Below are 22,575 nucleotides of genomic sequence, written 5' to 3'. Positions count from 1 at the left end.
GAAGTGTCAAAATGCGCACGGCAAACTATCGGCAAACAAACGCACCTTTGCTGCTTCCCTTCGATAGCTCAGCTGGTAGAGCGGAGGACTGTAGTGGAATACAAAGTCAAAGTCATCCTTAGGTCGCTGGTTCAATTCCGGCTCGAAGGAGCTCGCGTGCTTTTGCAGTAAGCGGGTGGTAAGCAGCATTTCGCTCAAAGCTCCTCTCTTCACTTTATAGTGCATCATGTTGCCACGAAGGCACAAGACACCTCTTTTTCTTGTCTCGAACTTTAATGCTCTCTGCGTCCACCAGCACACAGCTGTTTTGCTTGAGCATTTGTGTCTGCTCACCAGCAGGGAGTGCCATTGAGCAGCAACACTTTGAAACACTCAGCACTCACTTTCAGGCAAAAGAAGTCGTCTATCAGTCAGACAGCGCTCTCGGCTGCTCCCTCACGCTCGGGACGGCCGCCACTTTCCGCTCACCTCGCTTCCCTGCCGCAGTCTCGGGGTCTTCTCGGCTTCTTTCATCGTTGCTGTGGCTTCACGTCCTACTGCTGCTCGGCAACGCCGATTGGAGCAAGGTATTTAATGAAGTCAAGGAGTGGGCCAATCCTCAAGCAGGATTTCTCTGCCGGTCGCGGAGCTGCGTGGCGGCGAGTGCGAAGAGGCTACTGAGGAGCAAACTAAAGCACCATGCACAAAGCGACCGGGGAATTAGCTCAAATGGTAGAGCGCTCGCTTAGCATGTGAGAGGTAGCGGGATCGATGCCCGCATTCTCCACTTTCCTTTTGGCTTAGAGCAATTATTCAGAACGAAATGGGCTCTCGCGTCACTGAACCCCTGTCAGACGGGAAAAACGGACAGCAAATCTTTTTCTGCCATGTCGTCAGCAAGATTTCTTGCTTTTCACATCCAGCAAAGGTGAGAGAAGCCCAAAAAACGACTTTGCCAGCACTGACGCCTTCTCCGAAGATTCAACTCAGGATCTTCGCATTAGGAGACTGACGTGCTGCCTGCTGCGCTGAGAAGGCACTTGCCATGCAAGCGGCCAGGCAGCGCTGCCATGTGGGGCATCTTGCAAGGTGTTTACATTTATAACGCGCTGTTTGCAAAAAACTCCGAGCCAGATAGGAGTCAAACCTACAATCTTCTGATTTGTAGTCAGACGCGTTATCCAGGCTGTGGAGAGTAGCTGGCAGCTCACAGTCCCACCAACGCTGCGGCACGAGCAGGTACCGATGACGCGCACGTGACTCCGCCAGGCCAGAAGCGTCAAAATGCGCACGGCAAACTATCGGCAAACAAAAGCACCTTTGCTGCTTCCCTTCGATAGCTCAGCTGGTAGAGCGGAGGACTGTAGTGGAATACAAAGCAAAGTCATCCTTAGGTCGCTGGTTCAATTCCGGCTCGAAGGAGCTCGCGTGCTTTTGTGGTAAGCAGCATTTCGCTCAAAGCTCCTCTCTTCACTTTATAGTGCATCATGTTGCCACGAAGGCACAAGACACCTCTTTTTCTTGTCTCGAACTTTAATGCTCTCTGCGTCCACCAGCACACAGCTGTTTTGCTTGAGCATTTGTGTCTGCTCACCAGCAGGGAGTGCCATTGAGCAGCAACACTTTGAAACACTCAGCACTCACTTTCAGGCAAAAGAAGTCATCTATCAGTCAGACAGCGCTCTCGGCTGCTCCCTCACGCTCGGGACGGCCGCCACTTTCCGCTCACCTCGCTTCCCTGCCGCAGTCTCGGGGTCTTCTCGGCTTCTTTCATCGTTGCTGTGGCTTCACGTCCTACTGCTGCTCGGCAACGCCGATTGGAGCAAAGTATTTAATGAAGTCAAGGAGTGGGCCAATCCTCAAGCAGGATTTCTCTGCCGGTCGCGGAGCTGCGTGGCGGCGAGTGCGAAGAGGCTACTGAGGAGCAAACTAAAGCACCATGCGCAAAGCGACCGGGGAATTAGCTCAAATGGTAGAGCGCTCGCTTAGCATGTGAGAAGTAGCGGGATCGATGCCCGCATTCTCCACTTTCCTTTTGGCTTAGAGCAATTATTCAGAACGAAATGGGCTCTCGCGTCACTGAACACCTGTCAGACGGGAAAAACGGACAGCAAATCTTTTTCTGCCATGTCGTCAGCAAGATTTCTTGCTTTTCACATCCAGCAAAGGTGAGAGAAGCCCAAAAAACGACTTTGCCAGCACTGACGCCTTCTCCGAAGATTCAACTCAGGATCTTCGCATTAGGAGACTGACGTGCTGCCTGCTGCGCTGAGAAGGCACTTGCCATGCAAGCGGCCAGGCAGCGCTGCCATGTGGGGCATCTTGCAAGTTGTTTACATTTATAACGCGCTGTTTGCAAAAAACTCCGAGCCAGATAGGAGTCAAACCTACAATCTTCTGATTTGTAGTCAGACGCGTTATCCAGGCTGTGGAGAGTAGCTGGCAGCTCACAGTCCCACCAACGCTGCGGCACGAGCAGGTACCGATGACGCGCACGTGACTCCGCCAGGCCAGAAGCGTCAAAATGCGCACGGCAAACTATCGGCAAACAAAAGCACCTTTGCCGCTTCCCTTGGATAGCTCAGCTGGTAGAGCGGAGGACTGTAGTGGAATACAAAGCAAAGTCATCCTTAGGTCGCTGGTTCAATTCCGGCTCGAAGGAGCTCGCGTGCTTTTGCAGTAAGCGGGTGGTAAGCAGCATTTCGCTCAAAGCTCCTCTCTTCACTTTATAGTGCATCATGTTGCCACGAAGGCACAAGACACCTCTTTTTCTTGTCTCGAACTTTAATGCTCTCTGCGTCCACCAGCACACAGCTGTTTTGCTTGAGCATTTGTGTCTGCTCACCAGCAGGGAGTGCCATTGAGCAGCAACACTTTGAAACACTCAGCACTCACTTTCAGGCAAAAGAAGTCGTCTATCAGTCAGACAGCGCTCTCGGCTGCTCCCTCACGCTCGGGACGGCCGCCACTTTCCGCTCACCTCGCTTCCCTGCCGCAGTCTCGGGGTCTTCTCGGCTTCTTTCATCGTTGCTGTGGCTTCACGTCCTACTGCTGCTCGGCAACGCCGATTGGAGCAAAGTATTTAATGAAGTCAAGGAGTGGGCCAATCCTCAAGCAGGATTTCTCTGCCGGTCGCGGAGCTGCGTGGCGGCGAGTGCGAAGAGGCTACTGAGGAGCAAACTAAAGCACCATGCACAAAGCGACCGGGGAATTAGCTCAAATGGTAGAGCGCTCGCTTAGCATGTGAGAGGTAGCGGGATCGATGCCCGCATTCTCCACTTTCCTTTTGGCTTAGAGCAATTATTCAGAACGAAATGGGCTCTCGCGTCACTGAACCCCTGTCAGACGGGAAAAACGGACAGCAAATCTTTTTCTGCCATGTCGTCAGCAAGATTTCTTGCTTTTCACATCCAGCAAAGGTGAGAGAAGCCCAAAAAACGACTTTGCCAGCACTGACGCCTTCTCCGAAGATTCAACTCAGGATCTTCGCATTAGGAGACTGACGTGCTGCCTGCTGCGCTGAGAAGGCACTTGCCATGCAAGCGGCCAGGCAGCGCTGCCATGTGGGGCATCTTGCAAGGTGTTTACATTTATAACGCGCTGTTTGCAAAAAACTCCGAGCCAGATAGGAGTCAAACCTACAATCTTCTGATTTGTAGTCAGACGCGTTATCCAGGCTGTGGAGAGTAGCTGGCAGCTCACAGTCCCACCAACGCTGCGGCACGAGCAGGTACCGATGACGCGCACGTGACTCCGCCAGGCCAGAAGCGTCAAAATGCGCACGGCAAACTATCGGCAAACAAAAGCACCTTTGCTGCTTCCCTTCGATAGCTCAGCTGGTAGAGCGGAGGACTGTAGTGGAATACAAAGCAAAGTCATCCTTAGGTCGCTGGTTCAATTCCGGCTCGAAGGAGCTCGCGTGCTTTTGTGGTAAGCAGCATTTCGCTCAAAGCTCCTCTCTTCACTTTATAGTGCATCATGTTGCCACGAAGGCACAAGACACCTCTTTTTCTTGTCTCGAACTTTAATGCTCTCTGCGTCCACCAGCACACAGCTGTTTTGCTTGAGCATTTGTGTCTGCTCACCAGCAGGGAGTGCCATTGAGCAGCAACACTTTGAAACACTCAGCACTCACTTTCAGGCAAAAGAAGTCGTCTATCAGTCAGACAACGCTCTCGGCTGCTCCCTCACGCTCGGGACGGCCGCCACTTTCCGCTCACCTCGCTTCCCTGCCGCAGTCTCGGGGTCTTCTCGGCTTCTTTCATCGTTGCTGTGGCTTCACGTCCTACTGCTGCTCGGCAACGCCGATTGGAGCAAAGTATTTAATGAAGTCAAGGAGTGGGCCAATCCTCAAGCAGGATTTCTCTGCCGGTCGCGGAGCTGCGTGGCGGCGAGTGCGAAGAGGCTACTGAGGAGCAAACTAAAGCACCGTGCACAAAGCGACCGGGGAATTAGCTCAAATGGTAGAGCGCTCGCTTAGCATGTGAGAGGTAGCGGGATCGATGCCCGCATTCTCCACTTTCCTTTTGGCTTAGAGCAATTATTCAGAACGAAATGGGCTCTCGCGTCACTGAACCCCTGTCAGACGGGAAAAACGGACAGCAAATCTTTTTCTGCCATGTCGTCAGCAAGATTTCTTGCTTTTCACATCCAGCAAAGGTGAGAGAAGCCCAAAAAACGACTTTGCCAGCAGTGACGCCTTCTCCGAAGATTCAACTCGGGATCTTCGCATTAGGAGACTGACGTGCTGCCTGCTGCGCTGAGAAGGCACTTGCCATGCAAGCGGCCAGGCAGCGCTGCCATGTGGGGCATCTTGCAAGGTGTTTACATTTATAACGCGCTGTTTGCAAAAAACTCCGAGCCAGATAGGAGTCAAACCTACAATCTTCTGATTTGTAGTCAGACGCGTTATCCAGGCTGTGGAGAGTAGCTGGCAGCTCACAGTCCCACCAACGCTGCGGCACGAGCAGGTACCGATGACGCGCACGTGACTCCGCCAGGCCAGAAGCGTCAAAATGCGCACGGCAAACTATCGGCAAACAAAAGCACCTTTGCCGCTTCCCTTCGATAGCTCAGCTGGTAGAGCGGAGGACTGTAGTGGAATACAAAGCAAAGTCATCCTTAGGTCGCTGGTTCAATTCCGGCTCGAAGGAGCTCGCGTGCTTTTGCAGTAAGCGGGTGGTAAGCAGCATTTCGCTCAAAGCTCCTCTCTTCACTTTATAGTGCATCATGTTGCCACGAAGGCACAAGACACCTCTTTTTCTTGTCTCGAACTTTAATGCTCTCTGCGTCCACCAGCACACAGCTGTTTTGCTTGAGCATTTGTGTCTGCTCACCAGCAGGGAGTGCCATTGAGCAGCAACACTTTGAAACACTCAGCACTCACTTTCAGGCAAAAGAAGTCGTCTATCAGTCAGACAGCGCTCTCGGCTGCTCCCTCACGCTCGGGACGGCCGCCACTTTCCGCTCACCTCGCTTCCCTGCCGCACTCTCGGGATTTACTCGGCTTCTTTCATCGCTGCTGTGGCTTCACGTCCTACTGCTGCTCGGCAACGCCGATTGGAGCAAAGTATTTAATGAAGTCAAGGAGTGGGCCGATCCTCAAGCAGGATTTCTCTGCCGGTCGCGGAGCAGCGTGGCGGCGAGTGCGAAGAGGCTACTGAGGAGCAAACTAAAGCACCGTGCACAAAGCGACCGGGGAATTAGCTCAAATGGTAGAGCGCTCGCTTAGCATGTGAGAGGTAGCGGGATCGATGCCCGCATTCTCCACTTTCCTTTTGGCTTAGAGCAATTATTCAGAACGAAATGGGCTCTCGCGTCACTGAACCCCTGTCAGACGGGAAAAACGGACAGCAAATCTTTTTCTGCCATGTCGTCAGCAAGATTTCTTGTTTTTCACATCCAGCAAAGGTGAGAGAAGCCCAAAAAACGACTTTGCCAGCACTGACGCCTTCTCCGAAGATTCAACTCAGGATCTTCGCATTAGGAGACTGACGTGCTGCCTGCTGCGCTGAGAAGGCACTTGCCATGCAAGCGGCCAGGCAGCGCTGCCATGAAGGGCATCTTGCAAGGTGTTTACATTTATAACGCGCTATTTGCAAAAAACTCCGAGCCAGATAGGAGTCAAACCTACAATCTTCTGATTTGTAGTCAGACGCGTTATCCAGGCTGTGGAGAGTAGCTGGCAGCTCACAGTCCCACCAACGCTGCGGCACGAGCAGGTACCGATGACGCGCACGTGACTCCGCCAGGCCAGAAGCGTCAAAATGCGCACGGCAAACTATCGGCAAACAAAAGCACCTTTGCCGCTTCCCTTCGATAGCTCAGCTGGTGGAGCGGAGGACTGTAGTGGAATACAAAACAAAGTCATCCTTAGGTCGCTGGTTCAATTCCGGCTCGAAGGAGCTCGCGTGCTTTTGCAGTAAGCGGGTGGTAAGCAGCATTTCGCTCAAAGCTCCTCTCTTCACTTTATAGTGCATCATGTTGCCACGAAGGCACAAGACACCTCTTTTTCTTGTCTCGAACTTTAATGCTCTCTGCGTCCACCAGCACACAGCTGTTTTGCTTGAGCATTTGTGTCTGCTCACCAGCAGGGAGTGCCATTGAGCAGCAACACTTTGAAACACTCAGCACTCACTTTCAGGCAAAAGAAGTCGTCTATCAGTCAGACAGCGCTCTCGGCTGCTCCCTCACGCTCGGGACGGCCGCCACTTTCCGCTCACCTCGCTTCCCTGCCGCAGTCTCGGGGTCTTCTCGGCTTCTTTCATCGTTGCTGTGGCTTCACGTCCTACTGCTGCTCGGCAACGCCGATTGGAGCAAAGTATTTAATGAAGTCAAGGAGTGGGCCAATCCTCAAGCAGGATTTCTCTGCCGGTCGCGGAGCTGCGTGGCGGCGAGTGCGAAGAGGCTACTGAGGAGCAAACTAAAGCACCATGCACAAAGCGACCGGGGAATTAGCTCAAATGGTAGAGCGCTCGCTTAGTATGTGAGAGGTAGCGGGATCGATGCCCGCATTCTCCACTTTCCTTTTGGCTTAGAGCAATTATTCAGAACGAAATGGGCTCTCGCGTCACTGAACCCCTGTCAGACGGGAAAAACGGACAGCAAATCTTTTTCTGCCATGTCGTCAGCAAGATTTCTTGCTTTTCACATCCAGCAAAGGTGAGAGAAGCCCAAAAAACGACTTTGCCAGCACTCACGCCTTCTCCGAAGATTCAACTCAGGATCTTCGCATTAGGAGACTGACGTGCTGCCTGCTGCGCTGAGAAGGCACTTGCCATGCAAGCGGCCAGGCAGCGCTGCCATGTGGGGCATCTTGCAAGTTGTTTACATTTATAACGCGCTGTTTGCAAAAAACTCCGAGCCAGATAGGAGTCAAACCTACAATCTTCTGATTTGTAGTCAGACGCGTTATCCAGGCTGTGGAGAGTAGCTGGCAGCTCACAGTCCCACCAACGCTGCGGCACGAGCAGGTACCGATGACGCGCACGTGACTCCGCCAGGCCAGAAGCGTCAAAATGCGCACGGCAAACTATCGGCAAACAAAAGCACCTTTGCCGCTTCCCTTCGATAGCTCAGCTGGTAGAGCGGAGGACTGTAGTGGAATACAAAGCAAAGTCATCCTTAGGTCGCTGGTTCAATTCCGGCTCGAAGGAGCTCGCGTGCTTTTGCAGTAAGCGGGTGGTAAGCAGCATTTCGCTCAAAGCTCTCCTCTCTTCACTTTATAGTGCATCATGTTGCCACGAAGGCACAAGACACCTCTTTTTCTTGTCTCGAACTTTAATGCTCTCTGCGTCCACCAGCACACAGCTGTTTTGCTTGAGCATTTGTGTCTGCTCACCAGCAGGGAGTGCCATTGAGCAGCAACACTTTGAAACACTCAGCACTCACTTTCAGGCAAAAGAAGTCGTCTATCAGTCAGACAGCACTCTCGGCTGCTCCCTCACGCTCGGGACGGCCGCCACTTTCCGCTCACCTCGCTTCCCTGCCGCAGTCTCGGGGTCTTCTCGGCTTCTTTCATCGTTGCTGTGGCTTCACGTCCTACTGCTGCTCGGCAACGCCGATTGGAGCAAAGTATTTAATGAAGTCAAGGAGTGGGCCAATCCTCAAGCAGGATTTCTCTGCCGGTCGCGGAGCTGCATGGCGGCGAGTGCGAAGAGGCTACTGAGGAGCAAACTAAAGCACCATGCACAAAGCGACCGGGGAATTAGCTCAAATGGTAGAGCGCTCGCTTAGTATGTGAGAGGTAGCGGGATCGATGCCCGCATTCTCCACTTTCCTTTTGGCTTAGAGCAATTATTCAGAACGAAATGGGCTCTCGCGTCACTGAACCCCTGTCAGACGGGAAAAACGGACAGCAAATCTTTTTCTGCCATGTCGTCAGCAAGATTTCTTGCTTTTCACATCCAGCAAAGGTGAGAGAAGCCCAAAAAACGACTTTGCCAGCACTGACGCCTTCTCCGAAGATTCAACTCAGGATCTTCGCATTAGGAGACTGACGTGCTGCCTGCTGCGCTGAGAAGGCACTTGCCATGCAAGCGGCCAGGCAGCGCTGCCATGTGGGGCATCTTGCAAGTTGTTTACATTTATAACGCGCTGTTTGCAAAAAACTCCGAGCCAGATAGGAGTCAAACCTACAATCTTCTGATTTGTAGTCAGACGCGTTATCCAGGCTGTGGAGAGTAGCTGGCAGCTCACAGTCCCACCAACGCTGCGGCACGAGCAGGTACCGATGACGCGCACGTGACTCCGCCAGGCCAGAAGCGTCAAAATGCGCACGGCCAACTATCGGCAAACAAAAGCACCTTTGCCGCTTCCCTTCGATAGCTCAGCTGGTAGAGCGGAGGACTGTAGTGGAATACAAAGCAAAGTCATCCTTAGGTCGCTGGTTCAATTCCGGCTCGAAGGAGCTCGCGTGCTTTTGCAGTAAGCGGGTGGTAAGCAGCATTTCGCTCAAAGCTCTCCTCTCTTCACTTTATAGTGCATCATGTTGCCACGAAGGCACAAGACACCTCTTTTTCTTGTCTCGAACTTTAATGCTCTCTGCGTCCACCAGCACACAGCTGTTTTGCTTGAGCATTTGTGTCTGCTCACCAGCAGGGAGTGCCATTGAGCAGCAACACTTTGAAACACTCAGCACTCACTTTCAGGCAAAAGAAGTCGTCTATCAGTCAGACAGCACTCTCGGCTGCTCCCTCACGCTCGGGACGGCCGCCACTTTCCGCTCACCTCGCTTCCCTGCCGCAGTCTCGGGGTCTTCTCGGCTTCTTTCATCGTTGCTGTGGCTTCACGTCCTACTGCTGCTCGGCAACGCCGATTGGAGCAAAGTATTTAATGAAGTCAAGGAGTGGGCCAATCCTCAAGCAGGATTTCTCTGCCGGTCGCGGAGCTGCATGGCGGCGAGTGCGAAGAGGCTACTGAGGAGCAAACTAAAGCACCATGCACAAAGCGACCGGGGAATTAGCTCAAATGGTAGAGCGCTCGCTTAGCATGTGAGAGGTAGCGGGATCGATGCCCGCATTCTCCACTTTCCTTTTGGCTTAGAGCAATTATTCAGAACGAAATGGGCTCTCGCGTCACTGAACCCCTGTCAGACGGGAAAAACGGACAGCAAATCTTTTTCTGCCATGTCGTCAGCAAGATTTCTTGTTTTTCACATCCAGCAAAGGTGAGAGAAGCCCAAAAAACGACTTTGCCAGCACTGACGCCTTCTCCGAAGATTCAACTCAGGATCTTCGCATTAGGAGACTGACGTGCTGCCTGCTGCGCTGAGAAGGCACTTGCCATGCAAGCGGCCAGGCAGCGCTGCCATGAAGGGCATCTTGCAAGGTGTTTACATTTATAACGCGCTATTTGCAAAAAACTCCGAGCCAGATAGGAGTCAAACCTACAATCTTCTGATTTGTAGTCAGACGCGTTATCCAGGCTGTGGAGAGTAGCTGGCAGCTCACAGTCCCACCAACGCTGCGGCACGAGCAGGCACCGATGACGCGCACGTGACTCCGCCAGGCCAGAAGCGTCAAAATGCGCACGGCAAACTATCGGCAAACAAAAGCACCTTTGCCGCTTCCCTTCGATAGCTCAGCTGGTGGAGCGGAGGACTGTAGTGGAATACAAAACAAAGTCATCCTTAGGTCGCTGGTTCAATTCCGGCTCGAAGGAGCTCGCGTGCTTTTGCAGTAAGCGGGTGGTAAGCAGCATTTCGCTCAAAGCTCCTCTCTTCACTTTATAGTGCATCATGTTGCCACGAAGGCACAAGACACCTCTTTTTCTTGTCTCGAACTTTAATGCTCTCTGCGTCCACCAGCACACAGCTGTTTTGCTTGAGCATTTGTGTCTGCTCACCAGCAGGGAGTGCCATTGAGCAGCAACACTTTGAAACACTCAGCACTCACTTTCAGGCAAAAGAAGTCGTCTATCAGTCAGACAGCGCTCTCGGCTGCTCCCTCACGCTCGGGACGGCCGCCACTTTCCGCTCACCTCGCTTCCCTGCCGCAGTCTCGGGGTCTTCTCGGCTTCTTTCATCGTTGCTGTGGCTTCACGTCCTACTGCTGCTCGGCAACGCCGATTGGAGCAAAGTATTTAATGAAGTCAAGGAGTGGGCCAATCCTCAAGCAGGATTTCTCTGCCGGTCGCGGAGCTGCGTGGCGGCGAGTGCGAAGAGGCTACTGAGGAGCAAACTAAAGCACCATGCACAAAGCGACCGGGGAATTAGCTCAAATGGTAGAGCGCTCGCTTAGTATGTGAGAGGTAGCGGGATCGATGCCCGCATTCTCCACTTTCCTTTTGGCTTAGAGCAATTATTCAGAACGAAATGGGCTCTCGCGTCACTGAACCCCTGTCAGACGGGAAAAACGGACAGCAAATCTTTTTCTGCCATGTCGTCAGCAAGATTTCTTGCTTTTCACATCCAGCAAAGGTGAGAGAAGCCCAAAAAACGACTTTGCCAGCACTGACGCCTTCTCCGAAGATTCAACTCAGGATCTTCGCATTAGGAGACTGACGTGCTGCCTGCTGCGCTGAGAAGGCACTTGCCATGCAAGCGGCCAGGCAGCGCTGCCATGTGGGGCATCTTGCAAGGTGTTTACATTTATAACGCGCTGTTTGCAACAAACTCCGAGCCAGATAGGAGTCAAACCTACAATCTTCTGATTTGTAGTCAGACGCGTTATCCAGGCTGTGGAGAGTAGCTGGCAGCTCACAGTCCCACCAACGCTGCGGCACGAGCAGGTACCGATGACGCGCACGTGACTCCGCCAGGCCAGAAGCGTCAAAATGCGCACGGCAAACTATCGGCAAACAAAAGCACCTTTGCCGCTTCCCTTCGATAGCTCAGCTGGTAGAGCGGAGGACTGTAGTGGAATACAAAGCAAAGTCATCCTTAGGTCGCTGGTTCAATTCCGGCTCGAAGGAGCTCGCGTGCTTTTGCAGTAAGCGGGTGGTAAGCAGCATTTCGCTCAAAGCTCCTCTCTTCACTTTATAGTGCATCATGTTGCCACGAAGGCACAAGACACCTCTTTTTCTTGTCTCGAACTTTAATGCTCTCTGCGTCCACCAGCACACAGCTGTTTTGCTTGAGCATTTGTGTCTGCTCACCAGCAGGGAGTGCCATTGAGCAGCAACACTTTGAAACACTCAGCACTCACTTTCAGGCAAAAGAAGTCGTCTATCAGTCAGACAGCGCTCTCGGCTGCTCCCTCACGCTCGGGACGGCCGCCACTTTCCGCTCACCTCGCTTCCCTGCCGCTGTCTCGGGATTTACTCGGCTTCTTTCATCGCTGCTGTGGCTTCACGTCCTACTGCTGCTCGGCAACGCCGATTGGAGCAAAGTATTTAATGAAGTCAAGGAGTGGGCCGATCCTCAAGCAGGATTTCTCTGCCGGTCGCGGAGCAGCGTGGCGGCGAGTGCGAAGAGGCTACTGAGGAGCAAACTAAAGCACCGTGCACAAAGCGACCGGGGAATTAGCTCAAATGGTAGAGCGCTCGCTTAGCATGTGAGAGGTAGCGGGATCGATGCCCGCATTCTCCACTTTCCTTTTGGCTTAGAGCAATTATTCAGAACGAAATGGGCTCTCGCGTCACTGAACCCCTGTCAGACGGGAAAAACGGACAGCAAATCTTTTTCTGCCATGTCGTCAGCAAGATTTCTTGTTTTTCACATCCAGCAAAGGTGAGAGAAGCCCAAAAAACGACTTTGCCAGCACTGACGCCTTCTCCGAAGATTCAACTCAGGATCTTCGCATTAGGAGACTGACGTGCTGCCTGCTGCGCTGAGAAGGCACTTGCCATGCAAGCGGCCAGGCAGCGCTGCCATGAAGGGCATCTTGCAAGGTGTTTACATTTATAACGCGCTATTTGCAAAAAACTCCGAGCCAGATAGGAGTCAAACCTACAATCTTCTGATTTGTAGTCAGACGCGTTATCCAGGCTGTGGAGAGTAGCTGGCAGCTCACAGTCCCACCAACGCTGCGGCACGAGCAGGCACCGATGACGCGCACGTGACTCCGCCAGGCCAGAAGCGTCAAAATGCGCACGGCAAACTATCGGCAAACAAAAGCACCTTTGCCGCTTCCCTTCGATAGCTCAGCTGGTGGAGCGGAGGACTGTAGTGGAATACAAAACAAAGTCATCCTTAGGTCGCTGGTTCAATTCCGGCTCGAAGGAGCTCGCGTGCTTTTGCAGTAAGCGGGTGGTAAGCAGCATTTCGCTCAAAGCTCCTCTCTTCACTTTATAGTGCATCATGTTGCCACGAAGGCACAAGACACCTCTTTTTCTTGTCTCGAACTTTAATGCTCTCTGCGTCCACCAGCACACAGCTGTTTTGCTTGAGCATTTGTGTCTGCTCACCAGCAGGGAGTGCCATTGAGCAGCAACACTTTGAAACACTCAGCACTCACTTTCAGGCAAAAGAAGTCGTCTATCAGTCAGACAGCGCTCTCGGCTGCTCCCTCACGCTCGGGACGGCCGCCACTTTCCGCTCACCTCGCTTCCCTGCCGCAGTCTCGGGGTCTTCTCGGCTTCTTTCATCGTTGCTGTGGCTTCACGTCCTACTGCTGCTCGGCAACGCCGATTGGAGCAAAGTATTTAATGAAGTCAAGGAGTGGGCCAATCCTCAAGCAGGATTTCTCTGCCGGTCGCGGAGCTGCGTGGCGGCGAGTGCGAAGAGGCTACTGAGGAGCAAACTAAAGCACCATGCACAAAGCGACCGGGGAATTAGCTCAAATGGTAGAGCGCTCGCTTAGCATGTGAGAGGTAGCGGGATCGATGCCCGCATTCTCCACTTTCCTTTTGGCTTAGAGCAATTATTCAGAACGAAATGGGCTCTCGCGTCACTGAACCCCTGTCAGACGGGAAAAACGGACAGCAAATCTTTTTCTGCCATGTCGTCAGCAAGATTTCTTGCTTTTCACATCCAGCAAAGGTGAGAGAAGCCCAAAAAACGACTTTGCCAGCACTGACGCCTTCTCCGAAGATTCAACTCAGGATCTTCGCATTAGGAGACTGACGTGCTGCCTGCTGCGCTGAGAAGGCACTTGCCATGCAAGCGGCCAGGCAGCGCTGCCATGTGGGGCATCTTGCAAGTTGTTTACATTTATAACGCGCTGTTTGCAAAAAACTCCGAGCCAGATAGGAGTCAAACCTACAATCTTCTGATTTGTAGTCAGACGCGTTATCCAGGCTGTGGAGAGTAGCTGGCAGCTCACAGTCCCACCAACGCTGCGGCACGAGCAGGTACCGATGACGCGCACGTGACTCCGCCAGGCCAGAAGTGTCAAAATGCGCACGGCAAACTATCGGCAAACAAAAGCACCTTTGCTGCTTCCCTTCGATAGCTCAGCTGGTAGAGCGGAGGACTGTAGTGGAATACAAAGCAAAGTCATCCTTAGGTCGCTGGTTCAATTCCGGCTCGAAGGAGCTCGTGTGCTTTTGCAGTAAGCGGGTGGTAAGCAGCATTTCGCTCAAAGCTCCTCTCTTCACTTTATAGTGCATCATGTTGCCACGAAGGCACAAGACACCTCTTTTGCTTGTCTCGAACTTTAATGCTCTCTGCGTCCACCAGCACACAGCTGTTTTGCTTGAGCATTTGTTTCTGCTCACCAGCAGGGAGTGCCATTGAGCAGCAACACTTTGAAACACTCAGCACTCACTTTCAGGCAAAAGAAGTCGTCTATCAGTCAGACAGCGCTCTCGGCTGCTCCCTCACGCTCGGGACGGCCGCCACTTTCCGCTCACCTCGCTTCCCTGCCGCAGTCTCGGGGTCTTCTCGGCTTCTTTCATCGTTGCTGTGGCTTCACGTCCTACTGCTGCTCGGCAACGCCGATTGGAGCAAAGTATTTAATGAAGTCAAGGAGTGGGCCAATCCTCAAGCAGGATTTCTCTGCCGGTCGCGGAGCTGCGTGGCGGCGAGTGCGAAGAGGCTACTGAGGAGCAAACTAAAGCACCATGCACAAAGCGACCGGGGAATTAGCTCAAATGGTAGAGCGCTCGCTTAGCATGTGAGAGGTAGCGGGATCGATGCCCGCATTCTCCACTTTCCTTTTGGCTTAGAGCAATTATTCAGAACGAAATGGGCTCTCGCGTCACTGAACCCCTGTCAGACGGGAAAAACGGACAGCAAATCTTTTTCTGCCATGTCGTCAGCAAGATTTCTTGCTTTTCACATCCAGCAAAGGTGAGAGAAGCCCAAAAAACGACTTTGCCAGCACTGACGCCTTCTCCGAAGATTCAACTCAGGATCTTCGCATTAGGAGACTGACGTGCTGCCTGCTGCGCTGAGAAGGCACTTGCCATGCAAGCGGCCAGGCAGCGCTGCCATGTGGGGCATCTTGCAAGGTGTTTACATTTATAACGCGCTGTTTGCAAAAAACTCCGAGCCAGATAGGAGTCAAACCTACAATCTTCTGATTTGTAGTCAGACGCGTTATCCAGGCTGTGGAGAGTAGCTGGCAGCTCACAGTCCCACCAACGCTGCGGCACGAGCAGGTACCGATGACGCGCACGTGACTCCGCCAGGCCAGAAGCGTCAAAATGCGCACGGCAAACTATCGGCAAACAAAAGCACCTTTGCTGCTTCCCTTCGATAGCTCAGCTGGTAGAGCGGAGGACTGTAGTGGAATACAAAGCAAAGTCATCCTTAGGTCACTGGTTCAATTCCGGCTCGAAGGAGCTCGCGTGCTTTTGTGGTAAGCAGCATTTCGCTCAAAGCTCCTCTCTTCACTTTATAGTGCATCATGTTGCCACGAAGGCACAAGACACCTCTTTTTCTTGTCTCGAACTTTAATGCTCTCTGCGTCCACCAGCACACAGCTGTTTTGCTTGAGCATTTGTGTCTGCTCACCAGCAGGGAGTGCCATTGAGCAGCAACACTTTGAAACACTCAGCACTCACTTTCAGGCAAAAGAAGTCGTCTATCAGTCAGACAGCGCTCTCGGCTGCTCCCTCACGCTCGGGACGGCCGCCACTTTCCGCTCACCTCGCTTCCCTGCCGCAGTCTCGGGGTCTTCTCGGCTTCTTTCATCGTTGCTGTGGCTTCACGTCCTACTGCTGCTCGGCAACGCCGATTGGAGCAAAGTATTTAATGAAGTCAAGGAGTGGGCCAATCCTCAAGCAGGATTTCTCTGCCGGTCGCGGAGCTGCGTGGCGGCGAGTGCGAAGAGGCTACTGAGGAGCAAACTAAAGCACCATGCACAAAGCGACCGGGGAATTAGCTCAAATGGTAGAGCGCTCGCTTAGCATGTGAAAGGTAGCGGGATCGATGCCCGCATTCTCCACTTTCCTTTTGGCTTAGAGCAATTATTCAGAACGAAATGGGCTCTCGCGTCACTGAACCCCTGTCAGACGGGAAAAACGGACAGCAAATCTTTTTCTGCCATGTCGTCAGCAAGATTTCTTGCTTTTCACATCCAGCAAAGGTGAGAGAAGCCCAAAAAACGACTTTGCCAGCACTGACGCCTTCTCCGAAGATTCAACTCAGGATCTTCGCATTAGGAGACTGACGTGCTGCCTGCTGCGCTGAGAAGGCACTTGCCATGCAAGCGGCCAGGCAGCGCTGCCATGTGGGGCATCTTGCAAGTTGTTTACATTTATAACGCGCTGTTTGCAAAAAACTCCGAGCCAGATAGGAGTCAAACCTACAATCTTCTGATTTGTAGTCAGACGCGTTATCCAGGCTGTGGAGAGTAGCTGGCAGCTCACAGTCCCACCAACGCTGCGGCACGAGCAGGTACCGATGACGCGCACGTGACTCCGCCAGGCCAGAAGTGTCAAAATGCGCACGGCAAACTATCGGCAAACAAAAGCACTTTTGCTGCTTCCCTTCGATAGCTCAGCTGGTAGAGCGGAGGACTGTAGTGGAATACAAAGCAAAGTCATCCTTAGGTCGCTGGTTCAATTCCGGCTCGAAGGAGCTCGTGTGCTTTTGCAGTAAGCGGGTGGTAAGCAGCATTTCGCTCAAAGCTCCTCTCTTCACTTTATAGTGCATCATGTTGCCACGAAGGCACAAGACACCTCTTTTTCTTGTCTCGAACTTTAATGCTCTCTGCGTCCACCAGCACACAGCTGTTTTGCTTGAGCATTTGTTTCTGCTCACCAGCAGGGAGTGCCATTGAGCAGCAACACTTTGAAACACTCAGCACTCACTTTCAGGCAAAAGAAGTCGTCTATCAGTCAGACAGCGCTCTCGGCTGCTCCCTCACGCTCGGGACGGCCGCCACTTTCCGCTCACCTCGCTTCCCTGCCGCAGTCTCGGGGTCTTCTCGGCTTCTTTCATCGTTGCTGTGGCTTCACGTCCTACTGCTGCTCGGCAACGCCGATTGGAGCAAAGTATTTAATGAAGTCAAGGAGTGGGCCAATCCTCAAGCAGGATTTCTCTGCCGGTCGCGGAGCTGCGTGGCGGCGAGTGCGAAGAGGCTACTGAGGAGCAAACTAAAGCACCATGCACAAAGCGACCGGGGAATTAGCTCAAATGGTAGAGCGCTCGCTTAGCATGTGAGAGGTAGCGGGATCGATGCCCGCATTCTCCACTTTCCTTTTGGCTTAGAGCAATTATTCAGAACGAAATGGGCTCTCGCGTCACTGAACCCCTGTCAGACGGGAAAAACGGACAGCAAATCTTTTTCTGCCATGTCGTCAGCAAGATTTCTTGCTTTTCACATCCAGCAAAGGTGAGAGAAGCCCAAAAAACGACTTTGCCAGCACTGACGCCTTCTCCGAAGATTCAACTCAGGATCTTCGCATTAGGAGACTGACGTGCTGCCTGCTGCGCTGAGAAGGCACTTGCCATGCAAGCGGCCAGGCAGCGCTGCCATGTGGGGCATCTTGCAAGGTGTTTACATTTATAACGCGCTGTTTGCAAAAAACTCCGAGCCAGATAGGAGTCAAACCTACAATCTTCTGATTTGTAGTCAGACGCGTTATCCAGGCTGTGGAGAGTAGCTGGCAGCTCACAGTCCCACCAACGCTGCGGCACGAGCAGGTACCGATGACGCGCACGTGACTCCGCCAGGCCAGAAGCGTCAAAATGCGCACGGCAAACTATCGGCAAACAAAAGCACCTTTGCTGCTTCCCTTCGATAGCTCAGCTGGTAGAGCGGAAGACTGTAGTGGAATACAAAGCAAAGTCATCCTTAGGTCGCTGGTTCAATTCCGGCTCGAAGGAGCTCGCGTGCTTTTGTGGTAAGCAGCATTTCGCTCAAAGCTCCTCTCTTCACTTTATAGTGCATCATGTTGCCACGAAGGCACAAGACACCTCTTTTTCTTGTCTCGAACTTTAATGCTCTCTGCGTCCACCAGCACACAGCTGTTTTGCTTGAGCATTTGTGTCTGCTCACCAGCAGGGAGTGCCATTGACCAGCAACACTTTGAAACACTCAGCACTCACTTTCAGGCAAAAGAAGTCGTCTATCAGTCAGACAACGCTCTCGGCTGCTCCCTCACGCTCGGGACGGCCGCCACTTTCCGCTCACCTCGCTTCCCTGCCGCAGTCTCGGGGTCTTCTCGGCTTCTTTCATCGTTGCTGTGGCTTCACGTCCTACTGCTGCTCGGCAACGCCGATTGGAGCAAAGTATTTAATGAAGTCAAGGAGTGGGCCAATCCTCAAGCAGGATTTCTCTGCCGGTCGCGGAGCTGCGTGGCGGCGAGTGCGAAGAGGCTACTGAGGAGCAAACTAAAGCACCGTGCACAAAGCGACCGGGGAATTAGCTCAAATGGTAGAGCGCTCGCTTAGCATGTGAGAGGTAGCGGGATCGATGCCCGCATTCTCCACTTTCCTTTTGGCTTAGAGCAATTATTCAGAACGAAATGGGCTCTCGCGTCACTGAACCCCTGTCAGACGGGAAAAACGGACAGCAAATCTTTTTCTGCCATGTCGTCAGCAAGATTTCTTGCTTTTCACATCCAGCAAAGGTGAGAGAAGCCCAAAAAACGACTTTGCCAGCAGTGACGCCTTCTCCGAAGATTCAACTCAGGATCTTCGCATTAGGAGACTGACGTGCTGCCTGCTGCGCTGAGAAGGCACTTGCCATGCAAGCGGCCAGGCAGCGCTGCCATGTGGGGCATCTTGCAAGGTGTTTACATTTATAACGCGCTGTTTGCAAAAAACTCCGAGCCAGATAGGAGTCAAACCTACAATCTTCTGATTTGTAGTCAGACGCGTTATCCAGGCTGTGGAGAGTAGCTGGCAGCTCACAGTCCCACCAACGCTGCGGCACGAGCAGGTACCGATGACGCGCACGTGACTCCGCCAGGCCAGAAGCGTCAAAATGCGCACGGCAAACTATCGGCAAACAAAAGCACCTTTGCCGCTTCCCTTCGATAGCTCAGCTGGTAGAGCGGAGGACTGTAGTGGAATACAAAGCAAAGTCATCCTTCGGTCGCTGGTTCAATTCCGGCTCGAAGGAGCTCGCGTGCTTTTGCAGTAAGCGGGTGGTAAGCAGCATTTCGCTCAAAGCTCCTCTCTTCACTTTATAGTGCATCATGTTGCCACGAAGGCACAAGACACCTCTTTTTCTTGTCTCGAACTTTAATGCTCTCTGCGTCCACCAGCACACAGCTGTTTTGCTTGAGCATTTGTGTCTGCTCACCAGCAGGGAGTGCCATTGAGCAGCAACACTTTGAAACACTCAGCACTCACTTTCAGGCAAAAGAAGTCGTCTATCAGTCAGACAGCGCTCTCGGCTGCTCCCTCACGCTCGGGACGGCCGCCACTTTCCGCTCACCTCGCTTCCCTGCCGCAGTCTCGGGATTTACTCGGCTTCTTTCATCGCTGCTGTGGCTTCACGTCCTACTGCTGCTCGGCAACGCCGATTGGAGCAAAGTATTTAATGAAGTCAAGGAGTGGGCCGATCCTCAAGCAGGATTTCTCTGCCGGTCGCGGAGCAGCGTGGCGGCGAGTGCGAAGAGGCTACTGAGGAGCAAACTAAAGCACCATGCACAAAGCGACCGGGGAATTAGCTCAAATGGTAGAGCGCTCGCTTAGCATGTGAGAGGTAGCGGGATCGATGCCCGCATTCTCCACTTTCCTTTTGGCTTAGAGCAATTATTCAGAACGAAATGGGCTCTCGCGTCACTGAACCCCTGTCAGACGGGAAAAACGGACAGCAAATCTTTTTCTGCCATGTCGTCAGCAAGATTTCTTGCTTTTCACATCCAGCAAAGGTGAGAGAAGCCCAAAAAACGACTTTGCCAGCACTGACGCCTTCTCCGAAGATTCAACTCAGGATCTTCGCATTAGGAGACTGACGTGCTGCCTGCTGCGCTGAGAAGGCACTTGCCATGCAAGCGGCCAGGCAGCGCTGCCATGTGGGGCATCTTGCAAGGTGTTTACATTTATAACGCGCTGTTTGCAAAAAACTCCGAGCCAGATAGGAGTCAAACCTACAATCTTCTGATTTGTAGTCAGACGCGTTATCCAGGCTGTGGAGAGTAGCTGGCAGCTCACAGTCCCACCAACGCTGCGGCACGAGCAGGTACCGATGACGCGCACGTGACTCCGCCAGGCCAGAAGCGTCAAAATGCGCACGGCAAACTATCGGCAAACAAAAGCACCTTTGCTGCTTCCCTTCGATAGCTCAGCTGGTAGAGCGGAAGACTGTAGTGGAATACAAAGCAAAGTCATCCTTAGGTCGCTGGTTCAATTCCGGCTCGAAGGAGCTCGCGTGCTTTTGTGGTAAGCAGCATTTCGCTCAAAGCTCCTCTCTTCACTTTATAGTGCATCATGTTGCCACGAAGGCACAAGACACCTCTTTTTCTTGTCTCGAACTTTAATGCTCTCTGCGTCCACCAGCACACAGCTGTTTTGCTTGAGCATTTGTGTCTGCTCACCAGCAGGGAGTGCCATTGACCAGCAACACTTTGAAACACTCAGCACTCACTTTCAGGCAAAAGAAGTCGTCTATCAGTCAGACAACGCTCTCGGCTGCTCCCTCACGCTCGGGACGGCCGCCACTTTCCGCTCACCTCGCTTCCCTGCCGCAGTCTCGGGGTCTTCTCGGCTTCTTTCATCGTTGCTGTGGCTTCACGTCCTACTGCTGCTCGGCAACGCCGATTGGAGCAAAGTATTTAATGAAGTCAAGGAGTGGGCCAATCCTCAAGCAGGATTTCTCTGCCGGTCGCGGAGCTGCGTGGCGGCGAGTGCGAAGAGGCTACTGAGGAGCAAACTAAAGCACCGTGCACAAAGCGACCGGGGAATTAGCTCAAATGGTAGAGCGCTCGCTTAGCATGTGAGAGGTAGCGGGATCGATGCCCGCATTCTCCACTTTCCTTTTGGCTTAGAGCAATTATTCAGAACGAAATGGGCTCTCGCGTCACTGAACCCCTGTCAGACGGGAAAAACGGACAGCAAATCTTTTTCTGCCATGTCGTCAGCAAGATTTCTTGCTTTTCACATCCAGCAAAGGTGAGAGAAGCCCAAAAAACGACTTTGCCAGCAGTGACGCCTTCTCCGAAGATTCAACTCAGGATCTTCGCATTAGGAGACTGACGTGCTGCCTGCTGCGCTGAGAAGGCACTTGCCATGCAAGCGGCCAGGCAGCGCTGCCATGTGGGGCATCTTGCAAGGTGTTTACATTTATAACGCGCTGTTTGCAAAAAACTCCGAGCCAGATAGGAGTCAAACCTACAATCTTCTGATTTGTAGTCAGACGCGTTATCCAGGCTGTGGAGAGTAGCTGGCAGCTCACAGTCCCACCAACGCTGCGGCACGAGCAGGTACCGATGACGCGCACGTGACTCCGCCAGGCCAGAAGCGTCAAAATGCGCACGGCAAACTATCGGCAAACAAAAGCACCTTTGCCGCTTCCCTTCGATAGCTCAGCTGGTAGAGCGGAGGACTGTAGTGGAATACAAAGCAAAGTCATCCTTAGGTCGCTGGTTCAATTCCGGCTCGAAGGAGCTCGCGTGCTTTTGCAGTAAGCGGGTGGTAAGCAGCATTTCGCTCAAAGCTCCTCTCTTCACTTTATAGTGCATCATGTTGCCACGAAGGCACAAGACACCTCTTTTTCTTGTCTCGAACTTTAATGCTCTCTGCGTCCACCAGCACACAGCTGTTTTGCTTGAGCATTTGTGTCTGCTCACCAGCAGGGAGTGCCATTGAGCAGCAACACTTTGAAACACTCAGCACTCACTTTCAGGCAAAAGAAGTCGTCTATCAGTCAGACAGCGCTCTCGGCTGCTCCCTCACGCTCGGGACGGCCGCCACTTTCCGCTCACCTCGCTTCCCTGCCGCAGTCTCGGGATTTACTCGGCTTCTTTCATCGCTGCTGTGGCTTCACGTCCTACTGCTGCTCGGCAACGCCGATTGGAGCAAAGTATTTAATGAAGTCAAGGAGTGGGCCGATCCTCAAGCAGGATTTCTCTGCCGGTCGCGGAGCAGCGTGGCGGCGAGTGCGAAGAGGCTACTGAGGAGCAAACTAAAGCACCATGCACAAAGCGACCGGGGAATTAGCTCAAATGGTAGAGCGCTCGCTTAGCATGTGAGAGGTAGCGGGATCGATGCCCGCATTCTCCACTTTCCTTTTGGCTTAGAGCAATTATTCAGAACGAAATGGGCTCTCGCGTCACTGAACCCCTGTCAGACGGGAAAAACGGACAGCAAATCTTTTTCTGCCATGTCGTCAGCAAGATTTCTTGTTTTTCACATCCAGCAAAGGTGAGAGAAGCCCAAAAAACGACTTTGCCAGCACTGACGCCTTCTCCGAAGATTCAACTCAGGATCTTCGCATTAGGAGACTGACGTGCTGCCTGCTGCGCTGAGAAGGCACTTGCCATGCAAGCGGCCAGGCAGCGCTGCCATGAAGGGCATCTTGCAAGGTGTTTACATTTATAACGCGCTATTTGCAAAAAACTCCGAGCCAGATAGGAGTCAAACCTACAATCTTCTGATTTGTAGTCAGACGCGTTATCCAGGCTGTGGAGAGTAGCTGGCAGCTCACAGTCCCACCAACGCTGCGGCACGAGCAGGCACCGATGACGCGCACGTGACTCCGCCAGGCCAGAAGCGTCAAAATGCGCACGGCAAACTATCGGCAAACAAAAGCACCTTTGCCGCTTCCCTTCGATAGCTCAGCTGGTGGAGCGGAGGACTGTAGTGGAATACAAAAC

General features: G+C 52.8%; 10 non-coding genes across 10 annotated transcripts; all 10 read left to right on the top strand.

Moving 5' to 3' along the window:
- The first annotated feature begins 57 nt into the window (after nt 1–57).
- trnay-gua (transfer RNA tyrosine (anticodon GUA)) lies at nt 58–150 on the top strand. Its single transcript has 2 exons — nt 58–94; nt 115–150. It is a non-coding gene; the product is annotated as a tRNA-Tyr (tRNA).
- Nucleotides 151–1,309: 1,159 nt separating this feature from the next.
- trnay-gua (transfer RNA tyrosine (anticodon GUA)) lies at nt 1,310–1,401 on the top strand. Its single transcript is given in 2 exon segments — nt 1,310–1,346; nt 1,366–1,401. It is a non-coding gene; the product is annotated as a tRNA-Tyr (tRNA).
- Nucleotides 1,402–3,800: 2,399 nt separating this feature from the next.
- On the top strand, nt 3,801–3,892 carry trnay-gua (transfer RNA tyrosine (anticodon GUA)). Its single transcript is given in 2 exon segments — nt 3,801–3,837; nt 3,857–3,892. It is a non-coding gene; the product is annotated as a tRNA-Tyr (tRNA).
- A 1,148-nt stretch (nt 3,893–5,040) lies between these two features.
- Nucleotides 5,041–5,132, top strand: trnay-gua (transfer RNA tyrosine (anticodon GUA)). Its single transcript is given in 2 exon segments — nt 5,041–5,077; nt 5,097–5,132. It is a non-coding gene; the product is annotated as a tRNA-Tyr (tRNA).
- Nucleotides 5,133–7,542: 2,410 nt separating this feature from the next.
- Nucleotides 7,543–7,634, top strand: trnay-gua (transfer RNA tyrosine (anticodon GUA)). Its single transcript is given in 2 exon segments — nt 7,543–7,579; nt 7,599–7,634. It is a non-coding gene; the product is annotated as a tRNA-Tyr (tRNA).
- Nucleotides 7,635–8,795: 1,161 nt separating this feature from the next.
- Nucleotides 8,796–8,887, top strand: trnay-gua (transfer RNA tyrosine (anticodon GUA)). The gene is given in 2 exon segments: nt 8,796–8,832; nt 8,852–8,887. It is a non-coding gene; the product is annotated as a tRNA-Tyr (tRNA).
- A 2,412-nt stretch (nt 8,888–11,299) lies between these two features.
- On the top strand, nt 11,300–11,391 carry trnay-gua (transfer RNA tyrosine (anticodon GUA)). The gene is given in 2 exon segments: nt 11,300–11,336; nt 11,356–11,391. It is a non-coding gene; the product is annotated as a tRNA-Tyr (tRNA).
- A 2,410-nt stretch (nt 11,392–13,801) lies between these two features.
- Nucleotides 13,802–13,893, top strand: trnay-gua (transfer RNA tyrosine (anticodon GUA)). The gene is given in 2 exon segments: nt 13,802–13,838; nt 13,858–13,893. It is a non-coding gene; the product is annotated as a tRNA-Tyr (tRNA).
- Nucleotides 13,894–16,292: 2,399 nt separating this feature from the next.
- Nucleotides 16,293–16,384, top strand: trnay-gua (transfer RNA tyrosine (anticodon GUA)). Its single transcript is given in 2 exon segments — nt 16,293–16,329; nt 16,349–16,384. It is a non-coding gene; the product is annotated as a tRNA-Tyr (tRNA).
- Nucleotides 16,385–21,274: 4,890 nt separating this feature from the next.
- Nucleotides 21,275–21,366, top strand: trnay-gua (transfer RNA tyrosine (anticodon GUA)). Its single transcript is given in 2 exon segments — nt 21,275–21,311; nt 21,331–21,366. It is a non-coding gene; the product is annotated as a tRNA-Tyr (tRNA).
- The last annotated feature ends 1,209 nt before the right edge of the window (nt 21,367–22,575 follow it).

This window comes from Somniosus microcephalus, unplaced genomic scaffold (genome assembly GCF_052327205.1).
Source record: "Somniosus microcephalus isolate GS21.2 unplaced genomic scaffold, FLI_Smic_1.0 scaffold63, whole genome shotgun sequence".
Classification (NCBI taxonomy): Eukaryota; Metazoa; Chordata; class Chondrichthyes; order Squaliformes; family Somniosidae; genus Somniosus; species Somniosus microcephalus.
The sequence above is the reverse complement of the archived record's forward strand: the minus strand, read 5'-3'. Positions and strand labels throughout refer to the sequence as shown.